Below are 13,806 nucleotides of genomic sequence, written 5' to 3'. Positions count from 1 at the left end.
ATCTTTGACTATTTTGGAGTATTTCTTGGTATTGGGATAGAGATTTTTTTCTCTCATTTCCATTGCAAGGCCCTTCTTACTAACAAAGAAGAGCTCTCTATGTGTGACTATTTATCTTCCATACGACTGTCACCATTATTACTTGTCATTGTTGTCCTCATTCACTTTTGTCTGATGTTCTGGGTCTTCACTCATCCATCAGCAAAAGAAGATTATTGATTTTATTTTATTTTTTTAACCAATTATGGTGTTCTTTCCGTTTTGCATTCTGTAGAACTTTGAAGACCAGGATCGTTAATGATGATGGAAATGCATGTGCCTGCCTACTCCTTAATTTTGCTCAAAGATATATTTCACCACATAAAGTAAAATATATTTTGTTGAATTTTGGCAAATTATTTTTATTATATTTGTTTCTTTTCATGCTTATTTCACTTGGAGTCACTGTTAATAATAACTATTGAATACTACTTACTTGATCATATTCTTCTCCCTCTTAAATGTTTTCATAATAGATTAAGTTGATAAATTGCCTGATTTCATGTCATCCTTGAATTCTTGGACTACATTGTATTGGTTATAGAACATTCTTTTGATATACTGCTGAATTCTACATGCCTTTTTATTTATATATTTTACACTTTTATTAATGAAATTCGTCTATAATTCTCTTTTTACAGTAATTATTGGGCATTGTAATTAAGCCAGTTTTGTTGGCTTTATAAAAATGAACTCAAGGAGTTTTCCATATTTTTAATGTGTCCTGAAACAATTTCAACTGTGGTCCACAAACTTGGTTGACATTGGAAACCCTGGAATCATTTAGTAACATATTTAGTAACAGATGCTTGCTTCTGTGTTTATTATTTAAGTAGTCTGGGATGAGGTCTGGATGTTGGGTCACTTTAAAGTTCCCCAGGTAATTTTCACTTGCAGCCAACTGAAATCAACCAGCTTAAATAACATTGGACTGTTCTAACATTTACAGGTATTCCTAACCTGAATAAATTCAAAACCTGCAATACTCTAATATCTAAAATATTTTGAACACTGTTACAACACCAGAAGTGAAAAATTGTACTCCTGGCCTCACTGGGCAATTCATAGTCAAAACATATTTGCACTAAAAGTTATCTGCAGGGTATATGTATAAGATACATATGAAACACCAATTATTTCATGTTTAATAAAACAAGTCTCATTCCCAAGACATGTATTACGTATATGCAAATACTCCAAAATTAAAAAAAAATCTAAAATGTGAAACTGGTTCTAAGCATTTCAGACAAGGGATACTCCAACTATAGTTAACGGATCCTTATTTGATATATATGTTGTACATCCTCCAATATTTCTCATTGTGTAGGCTCTTTCAAATTATTATTTAGTTAATTTTATTCTGAGAATTTTCTTCAAATGACCTAATTCATAATGTGTTTTCTAAATTCCTGTTTATTCAGTGATGCCATACTTTTGACTGATGGGAAATGGCAGCTTGGCTGGGCATAGAATTTTGGCATTGCAGTATTTCTAGAATTCTATAGATACATTTTACCACTTTATACCTTCTTGTGTTACAGTGAAAACTTTAACAATGGTCTATGGTTTGCTTTGAATGTTCTTTTTATCTGAACACTTATGTGATTTATCTTTTTAATCTTGGAGTTCAGGAATTTTAAGAAGATGCACCTAGATATTTTGCTTCCTTTTTTCTTGTCCTCCCAGGAATTCATTGTGGTTTGTCAATCTTCTAATTCAGATTCAGTCTGTTTTTTTTAATACTTATTTACTTATTGCTACTTTCCTCTATTTCCCTATGTAAGAAATTAGAATGTTACTTATTTTTTATCTCTTTTCCAGTCCTTTCTCCAGAACTGTTATATTTTCCTCATAGTTTTCACCTCTTTTTGTTTGTTTCTGTGTTTTGAGGTATGTTTTCCACTTGATCACACAAGACCCTCCTTTAGGTCTCAGCAGTGATCAATCTCTTCAATTCAAATGCTCAGTTGTTTAGTTGGGAAATCATATTTTTTCCAAGTCAGAAAATATTTTTGGTGCAGGTGTTGTACATTAGGGGTTTTTATTATTTTTTGATCAAGTATTTGTCTTCTCCAAAAACTCTCTTCCCCTTTTTACGTGTGCATGATTTTGTTTTCTTTTGTCCCCCCCAGATTGTTGGGGCTTAGGACTGTTTGGTGGCATACTCCATGTGTTGATGGTACCATAAATGGTAGAAAGTAGAGAGAATTCTACCCCTCATGCTAATGATACAACATTGCCAGGACCTTGCAAGGTACCTGTTATGGTTCTATTGCACTCTTCCACCCTCAAAATCATTATGCATTTTTTTCTAGGGATTAGGGACAAATACACAAATTTCTCCTCAGGGCTCACTGATGCTCTTGCCCTACTCACAAGAAAGAAGGCTCTGCACCATTCTCCCTGGCACCTAAGACCTCAGTACACTCAGTTTTCCAAATGCTTAGCAGCATTTGGTTCCAGATGTAAAAATAACTTTGAGTTCAAAGAGAAAAAGTAGCTTTTAGGCTGCTGTTATTCTCAAAATGCATGAAATTCAATGATTTTGTCAAGAATTTCTTAAACATTATATTCAGAAGACTCTGGAAAGCAGGGTTATGATGTTTAAGACACTTTTCCTTCAGTTGCTTAGATAAGAGAACTATTTATACGCAGGAGTAATTATGATATAAGGCAGAACATAAGTAATATATTTTAACAAAGTTTATAAGCAAACGTGAGGCACACATTAACCCTCCCTACTAAGAGGTTTGGGAAAATTTTAGGAAGGAAGTACCATCTGGGATAGGGCTTGAAGTATAGATACATTTTCAACAGGTTAAATACCAATAATTAAGTACCATAAGAAGCCAGAGATCTGTAATGGTCAGGCAAAGATTTTTGAAAGAGGTGGGAGTTGGGTTTTGGTGCATGATGTGTGATGAGTTCTGATGACTAAGAGGGAGAGGAGGGGGCCAGAGAGGAGTCACAGTCATGTCCTGGGCCTGGAGACAGGACTGAATGGCACTCATGGGGTAGTATTGTGTCACAATGGTTGAAAATGCAAAAGAATGGAAGGATAGTGTCTTGAAAGCCATTGTAAAGGGCTGGAGCTTTTTATCTTTAGGTATCATCTATTCAACAAAGATTTTGACACTGACACTTTCTGAATATCTGTCAGTAAGTGTGGAGCAGGGAGTAGAGACAATAATCTAGGGACTGCTGTCTGAAGTCACTCAAGGGGTGAAGACCAGCAGGAGTAGAATGGGAAGGAGAGATGCTTGAGAGATGGGGAGGAGTGGGTTGGTTCAGGGGATGGACTAGTATTACACAGAGAGATAAAATGACTAAGGGAGTTCAATTTTTTTCCATTGTGATTCATTAGTATTTTCTGAAGTATATGTATTGGTTTCCTGTTGTTGCTATAGCAAATTATCAGAAACTAAATGACTTAATATAGCACAAATCTATTATCTTTGAGCTCTTCAGGTAAGAAGTCCAAAATAAGTCTATAGGACTAAACTTAAGGTGTCTGTAGGTCTTCGGGCATCTAGGGGATTCTGCAGAGGCTACCTACATTCCTTGATTTGTGGCCCCTTCCTGCATCTGCAAAGTGTATCAATCTGCTTCTACCATTACATGTCCTTATCTGACCCCGTCCCTCCTGTTTCCTTCTAAGAAAGACCCTTTGATTCCACTAGAGCCACTTCAATAATGCAGCATAATCTCCCCATCTCAAGATTCCTAATTGAATCACCTATGCTGAGTCCCTTCTTCCCCAGGGATCCAACATATACATTTTCAGATGTCATTATTCATCCTACTCACATAAAACTCGAGCTATCATCTTTTCCAGAATGATCAATCTCAACTAAATTGACATTAACAAGAGGTTTGTTTTTTTTACTATTTTCTTATCTTCTCTGTTCAGTATGTAGTACCTCTGATTTTGTGTCAGGCTAGATCTATTTGGGCAGCTATAGTTTACTGCTCTTACTCTCCCTAGTTCAGGACGCCATGAAGCCCTCATTTTACCTTTTAAAATAATTCCTCTTTTTTTTTTTAATTTGTTTAGTTTGTTAGTGGATTTTTTCTTTTCTTGTCTTTTTTTTTGCTTTCCATTTTTCTTCTTGCACCCTTTTTATCTCTTTCCTTCAAAGTTTCCAAATTGAAGAAGCATGATATACATAAAGATCAAACATGTGCTGTACTTTAGGTCCAAAGCAATTTCCTCAAGAATTTGTTCATGAAGGCAGATGGCTGGTTAAACATAGTAACCCATATGTTTCTTTTAAATTCAATAGAAAGAAGATAAGTGTCCAGTGAACAGTCTTGGGTATTTAGCATAAGTAATCTGGGATTCTTTTGCTCTTCAGACAAACACATAGCAAAAACGTATCTGGACAATATTATCAGCCTTTCTTCCTTCCCATAACAAACTGAGGACCTAAGATAAATTTCTTTTTTTAGGATTACTTACCATCTGTCCTTCAAAGATGTCTAAGCCTGTTAAAGTCTACTTCTTGTATAAGAATTAAAGGTGGCACAGCACATAGAATAACAGTGCAGGCTCTGGAAGTCAGACAAATCACGTTCAACCACAGTTTCATCGTGTACTGACTTTGGGGAAATTGCACATTTAGTTTACTTATGGGTCAGATAATAATATTTGGCCAGGTTGTTATGTGCATTAAACAAAATAGTTCATGCAAAGCCCTTACTCCCAAGAAAGCTATGTATTAATTTCTCAATAAATGTCAGTTATCAGTTATTTTTATCAGGTCCATTAATAATGTGCCAGACATACCAAACAAAGATATTGTTCCCCCACTTTTTTCAGCCTAAGAAACCATCCCAACAGAGACAAACCTGAAGCAAAGGGCATTGATGAAAGAAAAGAGTCAAGGGCCTTATTCTCCCCTGTCTTTTTTTATGCTAGTCTCAATCTCATTTATTGATTAAAAAGAAACAATCTGGTTTGCATTATCATTATCCTAAGATCCTGAGGATGGATCCATTTCTCAAAAAGGGACAAGGAAGAGACCTAGTCCTCTGAATTTCTGTTGCTATTGCTATAGTCAAGTTTTTCCTCCTCTGTAAAGGAAAGCTATAAAACTATTATTTAAAAACTCCCGAAATGTCTTTACTCGGTAGGAGTGTTTAAAAAATTAGAACTACCGTTATTCAGATAGCATGGCAGAGAGAAGGGCCCAAAAGAACTTGATTAGCTAGGGTAAACCTGAAAAAGACAGGAGACTCACTTTCTTATGTCAAAGACACAAGAGAAGCTTGTTTGAAAATTTCTGAGCCAATGAGTGAATTAATAAATCCAGTTACTCAAAAACAGTGATTTAAAATAATGCTACGAAGCTCCTCCCAGGAGTTCCTTAAATCCTATTTAGTTTGATTAAGACTCATCAGATTCCCAGAGTTGTGAACTATGCTGGACTTGGTGAAGGCATGAAGTAAAAATTTGGATTAGTTTGAATAGCCGGCAAAAATCAGCATTGTACCTGGAGATCCAGACTCCATGTCTCCTTCAGAGTGGCATTTCTACCAAACTGAAGTCCCGGTGCTTCTGACCCCTAACCTCAGGAGGGTGTGGAGTGATGGTGTGCAGCCTCTTCCTGTCACCCTCCCTCCACCCAAGGCCTTATTTAGAAATTCACAGGCAGCTTCGTGGTCAAAGGCTGTTCAAGTTCTTTCCTTTCTAGTCTCTTCCGGACAAACACTTACATACTCAGAAAGTTAAAGAAGCTCCTATCTGGATCTCAAAACCCTAGATAGTTATAGGTCTTTGAGAGTTCCTCTTGTCAAATTCAGGTAGTAATTTCACTCTGTTGCTATGTGAGGATCTCCTCACTGTCGTCAGCACAATAAAAAAATGACTTTTCTTACACGACCTGAAATACGTTCCAATGTGGTAAATGGGACACATGAGAAAAATTAAAATACTCACAATGCCACTATCGTGAACACGTTGTCTTCTTTTTCACTCTATATGCCCATGCACATAGATGCACACCACTCAGAATTTTAGGGTGCTTTCAAATTTGGTATGCAAGTTATATACTGCTTTTAGTGATTTATTAACATAGACATTTTCCCGTGTCAATGCATGATTATGGAGGATGTTATTTTAATAGGTAAATAATATTCTATCGTGTTCAGGTATAGAATAAGAAAAGTGGTTCTCTTATTTCTCACAGGAAGATAGTAACCACAAAAGGCAGGAAACTGGGAAAAGAGTCTATGGGAATAGGGTTAGAGGTATGGATAGAAAATACCAGACAAACATGACCTGCAGGCCTCCTTAAGCCCTGCCCTAATCCTCTTCGTCCCTATCAATGGCTCTTGCTGCTGACCAAAGCCCAAGCTCCTAAACCTGACATTAAAGGCCTCCCATAATTGGCTGCAACTCATTTTTCTAACCTCAGTTATCAGTGAACTCTTTTATGCTCTCCTGTTTCTATAAATGGGCAAATTCTCCTCTACATGGACCAAGGCTTTTGCTGCACATCTTCATATCAACGTGTCTAAATCTTATTCGTTGACTCATGACACCACCTTCATGGAACCACACCTGATCCTTCAGTCCCTCCTGGCCAGAGTTAGTGTTTCCCCCACCCTCCCTTCTCATCTCTCCTAGACATCAATTTTGACTCAAATTATGGTGATTTGAAAAAAAGGAGTCATGACATCCATTTGGAAAAATAAAAGGCCCAGAATAGCCAAAGCAATACTTAGCAGGAAAAGTGAAGCAGGAGGCACCATAATACTTGACCTTAAATAATACTACGGAGCTATGGTAACCAAAATGGCATAGTATTGGTACCAAAACAGACATGAAGACCAAAGAAACAGAATAAGACACAGAGACAAACCCACATAAATACAGTTATCTCATACTAGACAAAGGTGCCCAAAACATACATTGGAGGAAAGATAGCCTCTTCAACAAATGGTGCTTGGAGAACTGAAAATTCATACATAGCAAAATGAAATTAAAACCCTAACTCTCACCTTTCACAAAACTCAACCTAAAGTGAATCAAGGATTTAGGCATTATACCAGAAAAACTGCATCTCATAGAAGAAAATGTAGGCTCAACTCTCCATCATGTTGGCTTAGGAACCAGCTTCCTTAACAAGACTCCCAAGGGCCAGAAGTAAAATCAAGAATCAACAAATGGAATGGGATCAGACTAAAACGCTTCTTCACAGAAAAGGAAACAATCAAGAATGTGAAGAGAGAGTCTACAGAATGGGAGAAAATCTTTACCACCTGCACCTCAGATAGAGCATTAATCTCTATTATTAATTAATAATACATTAATTAATATATTAATTAAATTAATTAATTAAATTTAATTGATTGTTAATGTATTAATAATTAATCTTAGTGTACTCTAAGGAATAAATAAATATACAGAATATACAAAGACCTCAAAAAACTTAACACTAAAAACCCAAATAAACCAATCAATACATGAGCAAAGAAACTGAACAAGCCCTTCACAGAAAAAGAAATACAATCAGTCAACAAATATATGAAAAAATGTTCAACATCTCTAGTAATTAGAGAAATACAAATCAAAACTACACTGAGATTCATCTTATTCCAGTTAGAATGGCAATTATCAAGTCTAGTAAAATACAAAATTGAGCTAAGGATGTGGCTCAGTGGGCAAGTACCCCTGAGTTCAATCCTCAGTACCCGCCCCCCCCACACGAAAAAAAGAATACCAAATAACAATAAATGTTGGTGAGGATGTTGAGGGGGGGAAAGGTACACTCATGCCTTGCTGGTAGGACTGCAAATTGGTGCAACTCTGGAAAGCAGTATGAGGATTTCTCAGAAAACTTGGAATGGAGCCATCATTTGATCTAGTTATCCCACTCTACCAAAAAGGACTTAAAATCAGCATACCACAGTGACACAGCCACATCAATGTTTATAACAGCTCAGTTCATAATAACTTAACTATTGAACTAATCTAGGTGTCCTTCAACAGATGAATGAATAAAGCAAATGTGATATATATACATAATGGAATATTACTCAACCCTAAAGAATAATAAAATTATGGCATTTGCCAGTAAATGATGGAACTGGAGGATATCATGGTAAGTGAAATAAGCCCATCCTAAAAAACCAAAAGATGAATGTTCTTTCTGATATGTGATGCTAATAAGCGGGGGAGGGTAGAGGAGAATAGAAATACAAGGGAAATGAAGGAAAGGGAGGGGAAATGGAAACAGAAAAGATAGTAGAATGAGTCAGATATTGCATTCCTATATGTATATATGAATACAAGACCAATGTAATTCCACATCATGGACAACCAGAAGAATGGGAAGTTATACACTATGTATGTATAATATGTCAAAATAATTCTACTGTCATGTATAACTAATAATAACAAATAAAAATTATGGCTATATGAATACACATCTCCCCTTTTAGATTATGGATGAATGCTTTTGCATCTTCATGTCACAGTATTCTTTTGAGCCTTATACTTTCATCAGTGTACTCTAAGGAATAAATAACATACAGGATGCAATGTTGGGTATTGTCAGAGGTATCAGTTCACTTTATATTCATAGAGCTAGTGTGGCTGACGAGAAGTCTGATGTCAACCTGACGCATCTGAAAATTTTTGTTTTGTCATTGCTAACCATGGAGGTTTTTCTCTCCATTATGAGATTCTAAAGTTTTACTATGATGTATCTAGATCTGGGAGTTTATATGCTTATCTTTACTGGTACTGGTGTTTCTTTCCACTTTCTACAACATTATTATAAACATATTAAATTAGAATCTACCTGCTTTTCATCTTGCAGAGGCCTCCCCAAATTTCTAATCTGATTCTAGTGAACCTTTATGGTTTTTTGTTGGTTCACTTGTTTTTGTGGGCTGAGGATGGAATCCAGGGCTTTAGTATGCTAGGCAAGCTCTTAAGTACTGAGCTACAGCCCCAGCCTAACCTTCATGTTTTTGATTGAGGTTTTGAATGCATTTTCCAAATCAACTTTTCCAACATTGCATGAAAGAAGGACGTAGTACCAATCATGGGGAAAAGGAAGTTCAATCTATTTTCTTTGGTCAATTCCTTATCAAACATTTGCATGCACAAATATATTTAAATCTTCCATACAGAGGTTCAAAGTAATACAATGCTCTTGGCCCTCTTTGGAATTTATAGAGAGAGACAGACACACTTATATACCCTTAGATTCTAGACACAAAAGCAACCCGGAAAATATGATCAAATATAAAAAAAACATCAGTGTTCTTTTTTGGCATTGTTTTGTAATAGGTAAAGTTTATTTCTCTGATTTCTCTTTGTAAATATATTCCTCACCCTCCAAACTCCAATCTGAAGTCCCCCACCACCACCAACCACCACCACCAACTGTCAGAGATATCCCTGGCTTACACTATGACATTTTTTACTTAGGACTCTATTCACTGGACAGAGCTTATGTTCTAGAAATTTCTGTCTTCCTTTTATAAACTTATTTATCCTGTTTATCCACTCCATGAGCCTTACTTTCAAAAGGCAGCAGTCAGCTAATGGACGAAATTCTCTCTACCATTTAATTCATGCTGTGCCTCCAAAGTACCTCGTAAGTGCTATTTTATTTATTGATTTAATCTTTTATGTTCTAGCATTTCTATAAAATGTTTGAAGCAACTTATAGAAATGTGCTTCATAAAATATATATGTAAGGAAAGACCTACCTGATCCAGAAAAAAAAATGCAAACTTGTATAAAGATGTGGCCAAGGAGAAAATAGTATTCCAACAAAACAGGCCATAAACCCCCTAGTGTATGCTACAGTTAAGTTGTGAATTTGGCTAATGATCTCCTAATGGTCACTGTAATTTGGAGGACAATATAATGTTTCTAACAGACTGGAATAAAAAACTTCTGTTCCCCTAGAATTCTATACAAATAGAAACATCATTCAAAACAAAACACACACACACACACACACACACACACACACACACGGATTTAAAAACTGAAAGAATTAATGACAAAATATACTAATAAAAATGATAAAAAAGAATCTTTAAGCAGAAAAAAAGCAATAATCTTGATCTATACAAAATCTGAACTCTGATAAAAGGAATAGTGAGTTCAAAAATGATAAATACTTGGTTAAAATTTTTCCTTATTTTTAAAGTATCTTTAAGAGATGACGATTGCCCAAAGTAAAAATAATCACAATGTATAAGTAATAATGAAAATGTGGTTTTGGTGGTAGAACATCTGTAGAAAAAGGGCAAAGGAAAACATACCCTGGTAAAGTTCTTCTGTGAGAAGTGGTATACCATTACTTGAAAGCATGCTGTGCTAAGTAAGTGAGGCATATACTGTGAACACTAAGCAGCCACATGAAACAAAAATACAGAGCAATACCACAGAGTCACCTCCTCTCTCATTAATTGATATAAAAAGGAGACAGAAATATAAAGATGAGAGCAATTCTGTCAATCATCTTAATAAGGAGTTGGCAAATGGGGGCAATAGGAGTCTTGTGGTTCCCAAGCTGTTGGTTGGTCCATTTTGACCTCTGCTGGGTGACCCTCTTTCTGCTCAATGTGGCAGAATGTAGCTTGTCCTACCTGGTCTTTCTAGGCATCATGTTATTACCTACTGAGAACTAAAGACTTTGCCGTTTTTTCAGGTCTGAAGTTTCCCACATTTGTGGTCTTCTAATTCCAGGTTCCAGGCACCTCCTGCCCACCCACGTGCTCAGTCCTCTTTTCCAATGCTGTACCACTGCTCCCACGTGGCCTCAGAAAACACAGAACCCAAGCCTTCCCCAGGAGCTTAAACTGCTGGGGTCGGGATGAACCCATATATTTCTCTAGTTCTCCCAAATGCAGGTGAGTGATCCGCTGCATTGCCTTCCCTATAAACAACACTTGACCCCAAAATAAAGCATGGCAAGGCTCTTTGGGTCTAGTATCTTGCCATTCCTTTCTCTTTCTTGTCTCTTCCTTCCCCCAGATGAGCCTGTGTGTCAGGGACTTTCCTTGCCTTGTTCATCTTCCCCATACTAGAGTTTATCGCATTAGAACCCTAAGCTTTTGCTAGGTTAGTGAACTTTCTAGAATGCAGAAAAGTCTTTGTAGTTAGCTTTCCAAAACCATTACCTTCCTGTGAATTCAAATTAGCTTGGCTTGAAATTTCAGACTGAACTGTGGTTCTTTTCCATTTGCATTGTCTCCGTCTCCATGAAAAAAAAATGAATGGTTAGTGGAGACGTTGTAGGGAATATAGAAAATTAGAGATTATCAGAAATGAAAATACATTTACTTCATATTTCAAAATTATCCCCATTGTATCCATGGAAAGAATATTACTGACTTTGGTAGGAAGATTCTGAAGCCAGATTAGAGTGCATTGCACAATGATTGGGAAATGGTTACTTATGTATCTATCCCTACTAGAATCTTGCTGTGAAAACAAAGGTAGAATGGGCCATGACAAGACAGGGGTATGGGACTGATATGTCTTGTAAATGCTAGTAGAGGTAGAAGGCTAAAAATAGGGAAAAATGTTTGAATGAAAGACAAGTTTTTTGTAAAAAGTGAGAAAGATGGTAGCATTTTAAAAGAGAAAGGATTGGTTGAATAGCTGAAAACTCTGAAAAATTCCAGTTTCAGTTAATGCTTTCTGAATAGTTAAATACTTAGTTTTACAAAGGCAGTGTTTACCAAATGCAGACATATGGGTGACCGTGGATATTTATCAGAAATTTTTATTTCCAGCTCCTACTTAAAGAGATTCTGTTGCAGTAGGTCTGGGATAGGGACCAGCACTCTGTGTTTTTAATGAGTAACCTATGAAATTCTCACAGTGAGGAGAGCATGGGAAATACTGCCAGGTCACTCCTAAATGGCTATAGAACATGGAAACGTGCAACTAAGGGTTAATTGAAAAACTACTTATGCCCCTTAAATAAGAGGAACCCAAGCAAATAAGGAGAAGCAGAGCCTTATGAAATTGTCACAAGGCAAAATGAACTCGTTAGTTCACTTCTGCCTGGGAATGTGAAGTTACTTTCACAGTGATGTAAAAGTTCCCACGAACCTTGGCACATCGACAACAGAAACCCCAGTGAAAAGCCACTCCTGGAGTCTGCTTCTTTTTCAATGGCCTTCACTTGAATACAGTCATGCACTGAATAATGATGTTCAACCCATGAGTGGTCCTGTTAGAATACAATGAAGCTGAAAACTTCCTATTGCCTGGGAATGTCCTCGCTGTCCTAAGTCGTCACCCAAAGCATTCCTCGTGTGCTTGTGGGGAGGCTGCTATACACAGGCCTGCTGTGCTGACAGTCACATAAAGAATAGTGCATGCAGTTGTGAACAGTGGGTGATGCACTTGATAATGACAACAAATGACTGCAACTAGTGTATGTTTACTATATTACACTTACTGTCTGCATTTAAGCATGTACTCATTTTTAAAAAATAAAGTTAACTGTAAAACAGCCTTAAGCCTTAGACAAGCCCTGTCCATCCCTCGGAAGGGATTCCAGAAGGCACTGTCACCAGAGGACTTGACAGCTGTGTGCTTGTCATCGTCCTTGAAGACCTTCCCGTGGGATGAGACATGGAATAGAAGACAGTGATGCTGATGATTCTGACCCTGGGTAGTCCCAGGCTCAGGTGTGGGTTTTTTTCTTAATTTCCAATAAGGCAGTTTCTAAAGTTAAAAAAAAAAAGATTTTTTTTTAAACAGAAAGATGCTTATAAATTAAGGATATAAAGAAAAATATTTTTGTACATCTGTACAATGTGTATAATCTTTTTCGTAAAAAGCTAAAAAAAACTATTATAAGTACACAAAGTAAAAAAGTTACAGAGAGCTAAGGTTAATTTACTATTGAAGAGACACTGTTATCAATTTAGTGTTGCCTAAATGTCCAGGGTTCATAAAGTCTGCTGTAGTGTGCCGTGATGCCCTAGGAGTTCACGTTCACTCACCACTCAACCAGGCAACTTCCGGTCCTGCAGGCTCCATTCATGGTAAATGCCTTATACAAGTGTGCTGCTTTTTATCTTCTATATCATATTTTACTGTGTTTTTTCTATTTTGGGATATACTAAGATACACAAATACCATGTCATAATACCATATCACAGTATGATAAAATTGCCTACTGTACGGTATTCATTACAATAACGTGCTATGCCCATTGAAGCCTAGGAGCAGTAAGCTATACCACCTTGCCTACGTGTGTAATAGACTGTCCCATCTAGAACTGTGTAAGTACACCATATGGCACTCGCATAATGACAAAATCACCTTACCTTTACCCACTTCTTAGAACCTGTAACTCCATTATTAAATGGTGCTTAACTGTTTTCCTAAATTTCTAAGTACCAAGTATGACCTTAAGCCAAAGGAATAAAGTTCATATTTAATCATTCCAAATTCAACATTTAATTGCATTGTTGGATTTTCAGCACAATAGGATTCAAGGTCCTGGTAATTGAGTGAATTTTAATTACATGCAAGTTGGATTAAAGAAAAGTAGTCATTAAATTTTCTTAATTACAGATTCTGACTTTAAAAATCCTTTTACACAGACTGAAATTTTCATTTGAGAAAGTTGAAATTGTTCATAATACAATTCAATTTTAAAATAATTCACAACGCCTCCCTCATCCCATAAAGTCAATGTTGTCTATTCTTTTTCAAGACTGAAACATTGCCTTTCATGGAATCATGCTTCACAATACTCCCAGGAATCTCTG

The sequence above is a fragment of the Ictidomys tridecemlineatus genome, chromosome 11 (assembly GCF_052094955.1).
Source record: "Ictidomys tridecemlineatus isolate mIctTri1 chromosome 11, mIctTri1.hap1, whole genome shotgun sequence".
NCBI lineage: Eukaryota > Metazoa > Chordata > Mammalia > Rodentia > Sciuridae > Ictidomys > Ictidomys tridecemlineatus.
This window is presented reverse-complemented; position numbering follows the sequence as displayed.